Genomic DNA, 15,414 nt, shown 5'->3' with positions numbered 1-15,414 from the left:
CATGATGGTTCTATGCGTTTTACTGTGTAGGAGAAAGATTAATTATTGTCAGCTCTAGTGATGGCAACGTGCATTCTGAACACGTCGAAGGATGAGCCCACATACGCCAAGTAAGCAAAGGTACACTGGCTGTTGCCTGTGATTCCCATTAATCTCGATTAGTCGGTAGATCAAGCATGCATTTCCTGTCGTGCGCGAGAAAAAAAGAAAAAAAAGAGAGGGAAAAGATAGGATTGGAAGCAGAGGATGTATCGAACAAACGGATATTCGACTCGCCATGGGGATCCCTGGGAAATCCAATTGTGGTCAGCGGGATCGCCCGGAAATGTATCGAATGTAGGATCGAAATATCGAACGCCAAGTATATCCCGGTTTCCCTTTCGCGATTACGTTCAGTTTTTGCTATTCCCCCTATTGTACTTCGAGCGCCCGTAAATGTGAGGTCATCCTCATGCATTTTCGTCGCCTCTTTTCTTGCGTTAAATTATGACTAACAATCTTTTTCGAAAATGAATGCAACGAAAGTAAGAGAAAATTGTTCATTACATTGTACGTCATTCGGTAATCCTATTTTGCAAAATTAACATGTTGAACAATGCATTTCATAAGTAAGCACATGTTTCATTTTTATTTGCTTCTATTATTTATCATGCAGAAAACACAAAATAAATTGAATAATATTATCAATCTCAATAGAAACGAGAAATTTCAAATGGTAGAAATGTATTGTACAATACAAGATTCTTATCATACTCTGTATTGGAACGAAGCTATTCAAGTCCGATACGATTCTTAATTCTCAAAAGATAATTTATGCAGTACGCGATGTAGCTGAACTTCTATTGAGAAAATACAATTCCTCGCAATCGCAATGTATTTTAAAGTGCCCTGTCAATTCTTTTTGCTATGGCAATCAATCTTGAAAGAACCGAGTAGAAAATTTCATGATCCATTACATTACGGACCAAGAAGCTCGTGCAGCTCAAAAGACTTTTTTCTTCATTGCACTACTTCGTGTTCCACTTTACACTTTCAATTTCGACTCACGTCCCGCAGCAAAAATTCCTATCTTTCAAGAGTATTTCTGCGCCATTTCCCATTAACACATTCAACACTGTGACGGTGACCAGTGACCGACACTGAGTTTTCCGTTTACACCCTATCGATCATCGGTGACCGTCTTGAGCAACCATCAAATAAATACGTCACGTATTTTTGTGCCGTCAATAATATAATGTATAGAAATTTACTATATTATTAATTCAATGTTCCATGGTTCTTATTAGTATAAAATAATTTGATTGGCGCGCGCAAAAAGTCACGCCAATTACATTATTTTACTAAATAAAATACTTTACGGTAAGTACGTTAATAATCTGTTTTATTTTCTGCCATGTCTATTGTCATTTGCTTCATTCGTCTCGACGTGTGAAAACACACATTTCAAGACTTCCGAGTCCGAGTTTACTCAATTCCGTAACTTTGTGTCAATTAATACAATGAATAGTCGACCTCCCTGTGAGCTTCATTCTAACTCTGTGTTTGCCGAGAGTTTTCGACAAACATCGATGATCTGAAAGACTTGATCTCCGCCGCCAGCGAGTTCCGGCAACTTTGTAACACGTGATAGTAGCCGGAAACATTATGAATATCATAAATGTGATGTAATTACCCTGATGCACGGTGAAGTTAAGGGACAGTAACTATATGGAAAATACGAGTAAATATGCAGAAAAAGAGTAATTACGTAAATCTATTATACTCTCCATAATTAATTCGTCAGTTATTTTCGCTTTGCGTATTAAGAGAAATTAAGCAGCTTAGTATAAATGTATTGTAACTTGTATGTGCTCCTCCCTATGACACTTTTTTTTCATTTCACAGTTCTTCAAACAGACGGTAATAAGCAATTTCATTCTTGAATTAAAACATATTTAACCGTAAATATGACAAATAATAATACTTCAGCTACGATTTTTAAAACTGACTAATCCTGTCCGTCTCAATTACTCTACACTGTATAATCACTGATAACTATGTACCAGACGAAATAACCATTTAATTTTAATTTTAATCTTAATTTTCAGTTTAACTTGCGCGGATGAAAGCACTGTGTGCCGAAACGCGTCCGCGGATCTATACTTCAACTGTAACGTCTTGAAGTTTAAAATATACATTGCTTCGTTTACTTTCGTGCTCGTCAAGATTGGCCCCCTTTATTTACTTGATATTTAACCGTGTTTTAATCTAAATTTTTATCAAAATTAAATTATTCGTGTATCAAGAGACCGTGTAATCGTATAACAAACACATCTTGTATGAAAAAAACAGTTGAAATGTTTACTTATATTATAAAATATTTTTAGAGACATAACTATGTGTTTTCTTGTACCGGCACGTAATGCGGCGAAGCTTTTCTCGCGTGCATATTTTTAAAACATATTTTATGTAAACACAATGTGCCTATGCGTCGCACACGGATGGAAAACCTTTGATGTAACAATGTTGATGATGTTATCTCGGGAATGCGCTGCAATTCTCTCCACTTCTAAGGATCACTGAACTTCTCCGTGTAACATTGTAATTGTACTCCGTTGCAACAACGGGACTAACAAGAATTCGCGGTAGTCGATGCGACAGCAAAGTTGCGACAATCTGTTCCACACGAATTATTTTGCACTGCTCGCAATGGCTTCTTTAAAGCTTCCGATTGTTCGACGCGCACAATGTCCGTCTGACAAAGCGGCTTTGTGAATAGCATGGTCGATTCGATGTAACTGTAAAACGGTTATTTCCGTATGAATTCCTACGTGCTCACTAATACTTTAATAAGCAAACAAAAGTTGCATAAGAGTCTTTCGTCGAAAAGGATACAATAATTCCGCGAGAGTTTAACTACGATCGATTATCAAGTATCTTGAAAGCGATCTTTTTCCTTTCTCGAGCAGTGAAGCAGAACCGTGGAATAATAAATTTCATTACAAGATCTCATAGCAAGCCATTAAAGACGTTTTTGCGATTCCTGCGTTAGCTAATATTAATGTTCGGTCTTGAGCGTTTCTCCTTCCTTTCTTCATTTCTTCGCATAATGCCCGACTCTCGGTATATTACAAAGGACTATTTTTAATTAGCAACCGATTCAAGCATTCCCTTTGATCTCTAGTTCATCGGTACGATTTTAACGATAAAAGCTATCGTGTGCCTGATTAGTTATTTTAAGATAAAGTTGTACGAAGTGAAATATTTTTTTTCTAGAAATTCTTAATTAAGAAATCTAATATAATAATTTTCTTTGATCTGTATACTTTGCTTTAATCTAACGCCAAAATAATTAAATACAGTGTCATAATACGTTGTTTGTTATTCACCAACAAACATTATAATTAATTCATTGTACTTTAGCGCGAACATATTATTATAATTACCATTGCATAATAAAACCGTCAAAGAGAAATCTCCCTAACTAAATTATCATAAAGAAAGACTCTAATGGTAGAAAATTATCTCTTTATCGTGATTTTATTGTTGCTTGGAATTTTGAAAAATTTGAAAAGCTACAAATCAAGTTACGTAGCATTTCTATTTAATAATTTTATCATGAAAGTATTTGTAACGTGGCAGTACATAATCGGGAACGCAAATTAGCTGCTAATACGGGAGTTCGTCGAAAGTCGTCGTTTTATCCAAAAGTTTTAAGCACGTCTTCACGACTTTTTTTGCCATTGTTCGTTACGCCCCATGCTTTCGGCTTTCAAAAAGTTTTATAAGCGCTTCGGCTAGTTTGCCTCGAAAACATTGTGAAATAAAAAAAGTCCTTATTAAGATATCTGGTATTCAGCATTTTAATTTCTCATTTCTGATTTGTAAACAATTTTAACATTTATATTCACAACAGAAATATAAATATGATTAATAATATTAAATAATTAAATAATATTAAATAATTGCAGATATATGTTGCAGTGAGAAAAATCAGTTATTGTTTCTTCTTCCAATCAATAACGTGGAAATCAATTCTAATAAATTTATTTAAAAATGCCAAACTTGTTTACAAAATATTGTTTCTTGCAGTAGTGAACAATATTTTCAACCAATGCTATTTTCCTCATAGAGAATTTCTAGTAAAAATTAATTGAATTTCTAGACAAAACATTTCAAGACAATATTTGTTTGGAAATACGTGTATTTTTGTCAGACAAATGAATGAGATGTGCGGATCGACAGCTGTTGAGTGAATGCAGTCAATATCCCGATTGCCACTACATAAAAGCGGTCAATGATTGGTAAACTACCTTTAAATTATACATCCGTGCGCACTGTCGCGCACAACACGTGTAACCGTTATGCTGGCGACAGCAAATTCACCGTCACATGAAGCGAGTAATTTGATATTGTAACGCTGGATAACTACGCTACGCGTATTTTACCCGCGGCGACGGCAGGAGATTTCCATACAAATTAGCGAACCCGCGGGCCACGTATCATAATCCGCAAATAGTAAACGGCTGCATTTGTGCAAATTTAGATGGTCGTCGCACTTTGTCGTACTGTGCGTTTGTGTTTACTGGATTTATACTTTTATCTCCCCATTTCCAAGTCCATTTAACATTTAGCAGAATGTTATACTTTAGAAATTAACAGTTCATCTTATCTCCGCATAATTATATTTTCTTACGTTTTCGGAAAGATTATTTTTTAAAAAAGTATTTTTATTGCCTCTTGTAGCGTAGAGTAATTCGATAATGATAGAACAGAATGCTGATAACGAATTATCAGTCGAATGATTATTCATGGAATAGACATTCGTCAAAGTGTTAATTATTTTTGTGCCAAAAAATTCTCCATACTTGGCGTGTCTCTTTTTTTTATAATCCGCATGACATATTTCAAAACCAACTTGATTTAGTTTACGGTGATCTCGTACGTGATGTGCACATATTACGGGGCAACGTCAACGAATTAATTTACTGCGACGGAGATAAGCCGCGAATGCGTCATGCAAAGCATAATCTCTATCACTAGAGTAGTGGAAGGTCTATCTGCATGCGTGCCGGAACCACTTGCGCGCATACGTGATCGACTTCGAATGCAGCGTTTATTATAATTAAGATCTACGAGTAGTCGAATCACGGACTGCAATGTTTGCATGTGTATCATAGAATTAATTTGTTGGTTCATATGCGAGCTAATGATGTGCACAACGTCCTCTGGGTAGTAGTTACTCAAAATAGACGTGTATGAAATTCCCCGGGCATTGTGCGCTATCTCGCAATTGCGGCGGGCGAGTATATTTTACTTTCTAATAGCTAGACAGGGTTTCAAATTAATTTAAGCAAAATTCGTTACTAATATACTTTTGTTGCGATAGATACGCGTCAATTATTTAAATAATAATTACACGAAATAAATGTTCACTGCCGTAATAGTAGCAATTATAATAATTTGTAATAAGATATTGTGTTATGCAATCAGTAATGGGTCAACCTAAATTAACTTATTAGATTCAGAATAAAGTATCCACGGTATTTTAAATATCTCAATTCTACTAATGAAATTTTGCGAAATTGTTCCTTTACATTGATTGGCTTTACATGTAACAACATAAAAAAGTTATACCATTTAAAATAATAATATTTCATAATTTGAAAAGGTGCTTTTTAAATCCAAATAAAATAAAGCATAATAAAATAACATACACAAATTTATGAAATATTTGTTTTATTGTCCCTCATCTCTTTACGCGTAATTTAATAATATACTGTTCAAATGGTAAAATTAACTTTCGGCATTTAATGTCATTTCATTCATCTCGAAAGTGTCCGAAAATAAAATTCCAAAACAACTGGTTCCATTGATAATCAATGGTCCATCGTTTAGTGTTTAAATGGAACAAAATTAACTTAACGTGAATCGACGTGATTAAACTGTTAATCGACCATGACTGGCGATGTGTTTTCTAACGCAGAAAAATTATTGCGAAAAATATTATCTCAGCCAGGGTGTGAACCTGGACCTCCCCACACGCTAGGCGTCTCAACCAATTCGACCACCGAGGCATAAAATTAACTTGTTCCATATATTTTGTTTAATATAGTATATATCCGAAATATGTTACTCACATTATCGGTTTTCTTCTTGCATATGTATTTTAAATATAAAAATTAGACTATAAAAACCAGGACATATATAGTTCTTTTTTAATTATATAGAGGAAAGTCCTCTATTACGAGATAGATTTCTAATATGAGGTAGCAGGTTTTCAACGCCCAAATTCAATCACAAATCTTTTTTCGCAATAATTACACAATCTAACAATGAATTTTCCACTAAACAGATTCCGCTCCGAGAGCAATAAATTCGTGGTGGGATTAACAGACGGTCCCTACTAATTTAACAGAAACCCTGCTGTCTCGTATTAGGAGCTTATCTCATAATAGGGGACTTTCCTCAACTATTTAATCACGTCCCTCCGTAAACAAACGAGATAATAATTGTGTGTTCCTATCGTTAATCCATTCGTGTAACATTTGTGTCGCTTTATTTGTATCTCATTGAACTTGAAATCATAAGTTAAAAAAGATATCCCCTGCTTCTGAGTTATGTTTCAGTTCCGTGAGAAACATTATTCTCACGTGTAACTCAGAAACGAGTAATGTATTGAGAAGGCGTATCGAGCGTTATAAATTCGACTGCCCTGGCGTTTATCGTGGGTGAAAATTTATCGAAGAATATTTCGTGAGGGTAAAAAATAAATCGACGAGTTACATCCCGGATTTACGGCGCGGAATATTTCGCCGCGAGCGATTATAAAAATCATTTTCGCTCAATAGTTTCAATTTCTATCGAACTCTTTGCAAAACATAATATTCGTTACTTAATTTGCAACGTGCCATTTACCGACGCGCTCTTTCAGATGTTCAATGTATTTAACTGCAACTGCGTCCGTGCATGTGCAGGTGCAAACACAGAGCGGGATTAGCTACAAAAGAGTACCCAAATTAATAGCAGATGACCGGGCAAACGATCTCGGTTACACATGCGCAGATTCGAACAATCCAATTAACTTCGGAATGTGATAAAAAGAAGACGCGACGTACTTTACGATCAACGTGGCGCTATCCCGGGAGAGTAAATTTACTTTCGGCTAATTTATTGTAATTCGTTTAGCTTCCATTGACACTTCCGTGGAATTCGATTGTACCACGACATTTTTTGTTGCAGCCATAAATGTATTCCCTGAACAATTAACAGCGGCAAAATCACGTAATGTGTACGTAAATATGGATTATAACATATCATTTAACATACGTTTAATATTATAATAATAATGTAACATATATTTTACGCGGAATATTATTATTATTAATTACAATAATATCTACATATAAAACTATATTTATTGTGTATTATATGTGTATATATCGTTTAAAATAATATATCTTTTACTTCTCTCCTTTAATCTCCTTTAATCCCGTTTTAATGCATTTCCTCGGTTACCTTATATTGTAGAAAAATAATTGTTACAAAATTAAAATTCTTTTCAAATAAAAATCTAATCCTCAAAAAAAACCCGCCCGTGTGTATAATGTTACATTCTCAACTAAGAGAGAGCCAGCAGGACATCGTCATACTTCCTTCCTACAGTGATTTCCAACTGAGAGCAACGTCCACTTTCGTGTGCAAAAGTTCCCCGAACAAAAGGCAACCGTGTTGCGGCCCATTTTGCGCTATCGATCCGCCAAGTTCCCAAGCGCCATGCTATAACATTTCCATCACCGTCCAACAATGTTCTCCACACATTTGTAAACGTTATCGTCAAGTAGTTCTCACCGCCAGCGCAAAACTCGGGCTACGTGCGTACGGTATACGTTATATCGTTGTAAAAGTCAAATAACGCGAAACACAAGAATTACTGCGAGTGTAATTCGGTTCGATTGCGATATTCAGCCGTCGTATTGTAACACGTCGGAAGGAGTGACGCAATGTCAAACCGTAAAGTTACACGGAACATTACCGATGTCAAGAACATGCGTGTGTATCGCGCGTATACCGACGACCGATCGCGAATTTCCACGAGAATGTAAATTGGTTGTATATGTGTACGTATACATTTCACTGCTCCGTGGTTACGCGGCGAATATCTGCGGTGCGGTAATAGCTACTACAGAGCAATTATTATTATATATTTTGTTACTTGAGTATTAAACGTAATGCGCGCATATCGTTGCATGAGCGGAGAAGATTGTTAGCCTGCGCTAATAGAGATAATGCGTTCAGCAGAAAAAAGAACGTTCTGCAACTATTGCAAAAATCTTCAATTTAATCGGCAGCACTGGACGCTCTTAATCTTGACTAAATCTAAGGTACACTCTCCCACACATCAGACTCACAAATTTTATAATAGTTGCAAAGCAGCTTTTTTTTGGTAAACGGAGCAATTGAGTGGAAGGGAAAGAAATAACATCAAGAATTATTTGACGCCAGCAAACGACTAACAATGATCAAGCTTCTAATCGACCATGGCTGGCGTAACATTTTTGATGCCACAAAATCTAATATCTTTGCGAAATTAAAAAAAATGGCTGGAAGAAAGAGATCAAATGGGACACGTGCATGTGGGAAGTTTATTGCAAACACCTTCGACATGCACTGAGCAATCCCTAGGGATAAGTTTCTTCCAACTTCCGTTACACAGATCCTACCGGCTTAAGCGTGTAGATTGTAGAATAACGGTAAGATTCATTAGGCATAAATTGAACAGGCAAGTTTATATTGTGCAAGTCGTTTGAAACCTTATCTTTAAAGAACAGAGTCTCTCATAGATTTCAAGAGAGCTCGCACACACGCACAAGATTTGTATAAGAAACTGATCGACGTATAAAATATTCATGTAAAAAGCGTGTCACGCAAAATAGACGAATAATCGTAATAATAGACGTAATAATCGTTTGTCTGTAAAACTGCCTGTACCATTTTATACCAAACTGTATCATTTATATTTAAAATCCGGAAAATTAATATACGCGCCAAACACTTGTTAAATATACATTTATATGTATAATGTAACACCCGGTACTTTCTACTTTCTAGTTTAGTAATTTAGAACTTCCGAGCACTTTTTTAGAATTTCTAAACGCATCGTATCTAGATTCGTCCATCATGATTGTCCATTAAAAATACAAAACTATACTTTAATCGCTTTAATATTATATAAGCTATTACTCATTTTTTATTTAAATCGAAATTCAATTTTCCGCGTATCGGATTGTCTAACAAATTTTTATGACCCATTACGTCAAGGTTTAGACGCGATGTAATTGAAAATACCTGGCAAGTTTAAATTCCGTGTTAAAATACTATATTAACGCGCTCTGGTGGGCAATATTTAAAATGAATTTTATTGAATTTATTGTACACGCCAAATGAAGTTGAATTTTAGATATCGCAATGTTACTACATATTTTAACAATTAAGAACAAGTTTTAAAGAAGTTTCAAGTCCAGTCATCGCGGTCTTTTTGCAAAGTCGATTTTATAATTTGATGAACGTAAAATATGAAGGGGGCACTTTCTAAGTAGGAATTTTTACACTTATTGTTAATTCATCGCGCTACTTATATCTCACGATGCATCGATTTGAACAGCAATAAAATTACGAGAATTTGATACTTCCCGACCGACCTTTCTCTGATACAGCGCAATAGCCGAACTTCGAACGAAAGCCCATTGTAACTTTCTGGCGCAATAGTGTTGTATGCAGCGCCAGATCAAAGAGTACTCTCTAATTAATATGCATTCGATTCTACTAACAGTCCTCGGCACGTTTCTCACACGTACATTTCATCGCGCGCAGTGCAACTATCTTTGAGGAAACATTTTTTTTTTTCCAACAATCAAACGGGAATTGTCGTCTCACTGGTATCGATTCGCAATTTCGAACTATCCAACACAAGGATCAAACCCCTGTTATCCTCGGAAATCATCATGGGGATCGTCCATTATTCATATTGAGCGACCACGAGAAATCCTCAATTTTATTGACGACGTTGACCGACAACATTCTTTCTCTATATTTTTCGATAATTCGAATAAATGTCACGTATAGCTGACATCGAGGTCGCGAGACCGTTTTTTAAACCTTCTTTTCTTACACTAAAATAACACAAGGATCGAGACTCGACAGGTGACAAAATGTTAAGATTAGCCTTAAGGTAAAGAATGATAGGTTGTGACCGTAATTTCCTATATAAAATCTCGTTATACGAGGCATAAAACGATCGAACATCGAGGAAAATAAAGTGTAACGATGCATTGGCTGAGACGTCGTCATATCTAATGTCTCGTTTGCTTTTAACAAGCAGTCGATAAAATCTACGATTTTGCTCGAGATCATGCGAGCATTATGGCAATATTGCGATCCATTTAACAACTGTGATTAACGACAAGGCTGATACGAGTAGGAATAATATACAATAAGTAATATGTACGTCAAAATATAATTTGTGTTAAAAATTGGAACAATTCTTCTTTTCATTGCCGATTCACATCGTTGAAGCATACTCTTTTAATTGGTTTACGGTTGGAGAAACGATTTAACATTTAACTTCAATAATTTAACACGACTTAACCCTTTGTTTAATTCCTTTTTCACGACACAGATTTTTGCAATAGCAGCACTATACCTATGTATACTTTTTCTATTTGTGTCAACAGCAAGGTATGTTCCGATAAAAAGAAAAGCGAGAGATTTTCGTTTATTTCTCAACTCGACGATAGAGCCCACAGCTTTTCCGCCGTGAACGCACGTCTAATGGTTTTATCGCAAAACGACGAAGGAAATATTCGCCCAGGCGAATGCCCTTAAGTTAATGCGAAAGTTTTACGAGTTTCGGATTATCGCGGCTTAAGCTTCCTTCGTATAGTGGTCTTTATTGCGGCAAAGCCTTAAATAAAAATACCGTTGGAAAAAAAGTGACATTTACAAAATAAATCGAGAACAAATAGAATAACAAAAATATATTTATTCCCGGTGTTTGTTATTTAAAGCACGAATTAATTGTTTCACAAACATGTTAGTTTGCAACGGTAAATAAATAATTAGTTTACACAATTGCGGCAATAATAATAAATAAAGTGCAATAGATTAAATGTTTTTAATTCCCTTTAAAAAATATAACAGCATTAAGCAATGCATAATAGATCAGATTAAAAGAAGCTCGAATTTTCTGTACACCCTTTATAAAGTAATTCTTATCTCTTTAATTTTAATCCATCTCCGATTTAGAATAATAAACATTATTTTAAAAGTTACTTTAATATCTGCAAGAATTTTTCATAATTTTCAAATTATATTCTTTTTTACACCCAAGAAATCTTTCGAAAATTTAAGAAGATCGGTTAAACGAGAAACTTTATTCGCGAAGAATTTAAAGACGCTAAAGTATGTAATAGAATAACTAATGGAATTGGAAAACAATGTCTTCTCGGGAAAAAAATATCTTTACAGAAAACAATCCTGCATTGAAAAACGATATTGAATTTAAATATAATTCAAGGCGTGCATTTGCAGGGTTTTCGACGTAAGATCTAATCTGTGCAATTCTGATAACAGATAAAATAAATTACATCTTAATTGAAAATTCAAATGGAAGATACGAAAGAAAAATTACAAGAGACTCTCAAGTGTACAGTTTTGCATTCTGTACACTTGTCTCCTATATTATTAAAAATCTTGTATAATTCATCGAAAAGTTGCCGCCACTCCTCGCCAAAGTTCAACAGAATTTTCGCACAGGCGGAAGAAACGAATTGTATTGTGAAAAAGATTTTCGTGTAAAAAATATGTTTCGGAAACGATTTCTAAGGTGCAATTTCTGTGAGAGAAATATTTCTCCGTTGCGAGGAAGCAAATAAGAAAAAATGCAGCTGAGCACACGGCAGTACGGTTATTTCCTTGGCACGGTGTGAAATTCGATCAAATCGATATAATCTCCGATTGCAATTCGGTAGAACGGTCTCACATACACGTTGCATTCGCACACATCGTATCTGTCCCCAAGGTTTCCATTTCACGCCCTCGCGCCGAGCTTACGTCGGACAAACCCGAGGGGTAAACGTCGCGATCGGCAAGGTGCAATTGCACAATACTCTAGCGGCCCCAATAAGAAAGTTTAGCCATGCAACGTCGTTTCGACTAGCATCCTCGGAGACATCAGAGAGCCATCAAACGTGTATACATTACGCATGTATCATAGAAAAATTCTCTCCTTCCTCCACGCCGTATATCGCGCAATATTTTTATCATGGATAAATTCTACTTAACGTCAACTTTGCTTGATTGATCATTTTTACCACGTTCCCGCGGTCCTGTTTGCCATTAAATCAACGTTTTCAATTTTCCAAGGTAGCAGAGAAGGCACGAGATTTATGAAATATTATATTTAGAACTTCTCTTAAGGCCTGCGTCCGCGATGCTGGGATCTTGGTCCAAGTTCGGGAAATGTGTAAGCCAATCGACTCGCAGCTATTCCATAAAAGCCACACATTTCTCGAAACTACAACTTGCACCAAGTTCTAGCGTCGTCGGCGTTTATGCTCTTGATATATTTTTTTAATTTTCTAAATACCGCAATATTTATTTTACAAATAAATAACGCATTAGATATTAAAGAAACGAAAAGAAATAAATAATAATTCTATTCTCTGCTTTTTTTTTCTTACCGTTGTACTGTCTGTTAAATCCAATGAAAAATTTTTACAGCAATAATTGCCAGAAACAAGGATTTAATGCTCTTAATACTTAAAATTCTCCGCAGCTCTTCTAATATTTTTTTTTCTTTATACATGCGAAAAGTATATGCAATGTAATTTTTATATAATCACACGAGATAAAATCCATTGCCCACAGATTGTAAGGAAAAAATAATTTAACATTCACGAATCGATGCGCGACGGCGAATCAGGTCAATGCATATATTATGAATAAAATACAAATGTATTGAACGAAGAATTTAATATCTTTCGAAAATTTAACTGGACATTTAATAATCACTAATTATTGTTCCATCGCCGTCGTTAATTTCCATTGACCCACCCGCGCAATTAATTCGCGGAAGACCCGTCGTCACGAAGTTCATCTCGCGGCTACTCCAACTTTTTTATCCGCACGATATGCCGCGGATCGAACGTCGGCTCTCATTAAGCGCGCGTCGAAAGCCACGACATCGCCGGGGCCAGTCAATTGCGGAGGATTTATCGGGAATCTTAAGAGTAACGAAATCCGCCGTTGACCAACAGATGACAAATAAATTAGCCATTACTCACCCCATGGTCGCTGCTTCGCCGCTCTTCCTCTCGGCCCCCTCGCCACCCACCGTGGCTGCCATCGTTGCTTCCACCGTTGTCTCCTCGTCGCACACTCGCGCACAATTTAAGTTTCACTCGCGCACTATTTTTACTCGCGCATCGTTTTTACTCGAGCACAATTTTTACTCGCGCACCATTTTTACTCGCGCACAATTTAAGTTTCACTCGCACACCATTTTTACTCGGGCACAATTTAAGTTTCACTCGCACACCATTTTTACTCGGGCACAATTTAAGTTTCACTCGCGCACCACTTTTACTCGCGCACCATTTTTACTCGCGCACAAGTTTCACTGGCGCACAATTTCCACTCGCGAAAGCCTCGTCAATCCGAAATATCGGCGATACACCACGTTACCGGCGCGCGTTCGCGAACGATCGATAATGTCTCGCGTCACTTCACCCGCGTCGTATCGTCCTAAGTTGCCGGTAATCGGGTTAAGTTTCCGTGTACTATTTGCGAACGTATGTCGTGGTCGTTAATGGAACGCCGCGGCACGGGGGATCCACTCCAAATCGAGAGGCGTTCGGCATTCGATTAGCAAGCCGTTCCGGTTTGTCGATTCTGCACTTCACGTCTTGACGCTGGACCAAGCGACTCCGCGCGTTCGTACGTCCAATATTTGATAATAAATCGCGCGAGCACACCGGCGTCCCCCGGCACGAACGAACAAACGTTTTCGACAGCGCGCCCCACCATTTCTGCCGCACTTTCGTTCTCGCGGTTCAACACATTTTTTGCGTCCAATTATTCGCGCAACATTGTCATCGACGCCACGCACTTAAGTAAACCGCTCACCAAAATCTTGCACACCAAGCCCGGACGCCTAACGCCAGAAAAATGTCCAGTAACACTCAGTAATGCCGCGAACCTGTACACCACAATGCCCTCGGCGGTTTCCCCCTCGGAGAAATCGCTTCTGAAGTTAGTTGCGCCGTTTCTGCACTTCCTCCGCCGTTCCAGATCCTTCTTTCTGTCCAAGCAGCGCCGGATTCCCGCCAATTCCCGCGTCGGGGCCAACAGGAGGGTTTCGAATCGGCGATTTCGCGTACCGCAGGCATCGAACGCGTCGACATGTAGATTGGACTGCCCGTCGCGATAGACAGACGTGCCGCTCGCTGGAATCTCATTGGCCGCGATCGAATCGACGTCATTGGGGGTCGAAAACGTCAGTCTGTCGAAAGTATTTGAGTTTCGGAACTTTACTTTTGCGGTAAATCACCGCGTCCGGCTGCGCTCAGGAACGTCGTCCATCGGTCGCCCCGCTGTATCATTCATAGACATAGTAAATGTAGACCGAGCGTCCCGTTGAATGAGCTGAAGTGAGCATTTAACAATTACTTGGTGAAACGGGAGCTAAGCTGCCTTCCTCTTCTACCGAGGGCAGCGAATCCCAGCAAGAGATAATTCGCCGATCGATGTCGAATCGACGAATTTGCGAATGGGAACGTGACGATACGCGAAGTCACGGAGCGGCACGCGCCGCCGTCCGTACGCCTCGAGCTTACCCGAGTGAATGATACGCACGACGACTCTGCGTAAACAAGGTCGTAACCGCCCGGCGCCGCTGAAAAAACAAACGGCCGACCGAACGCTCGCCTTTGTGTGTATTAGCATCGGCGTAAATACCGGCGGCAGTTTGCCACCAGGAATTCCGGGAGATATACTCGGTGTGTATTCACGAAACAATTAACGTCTTACGAAGCGAATTATGTTCTAATCAGTGGCCCTGCGTTTCGCGTCTGTATCGATAGACGCTATTGATATATATCGTTCGCACTTACGCGAGACGATCGACTCCTTTCACTCCGCGCCGCCCTGCCGGAAATAATTCTACAAAATTCTGCAAAATAATTAAATATAACTGCCAGAATCTAAGGAACTCTATTATTTAGTATACAATACGTAAATAATCCATTTCCTATTAATTGACGCGAATATAATTGTCGAAGGAACTTAATAAAAATTATATTACATATAAATTTACACGCAAAATTGAGAACGTTACCGAAAAATCCGGAATTTGCTAGTGTCGTCAGTAATTTTCTT

The sequence above is a fragment of the Vollenhovia emeryi genome, unplaced genomic scaffold, assembly GCF_000949405.1.
Source record: "Vollenhovia emeryi isolate VEMERY1.0 unplaced genomic scaffold, V.emery_V1.0 DF939125.1, whole genome shotgun sequence".
NCBI classification, from domain to species: domain Eukaryota; kingdom Metazoa; phylum Arthropoda; class Insecta; order Hymenoptera; family Formicidae; genus Vollenhovia; species Vollenhovia emeryi.
The sequence above is the reverse complement of the archived record's forward strand: the minus strand, read 5'-3'. Positions refer to the sequence as shown.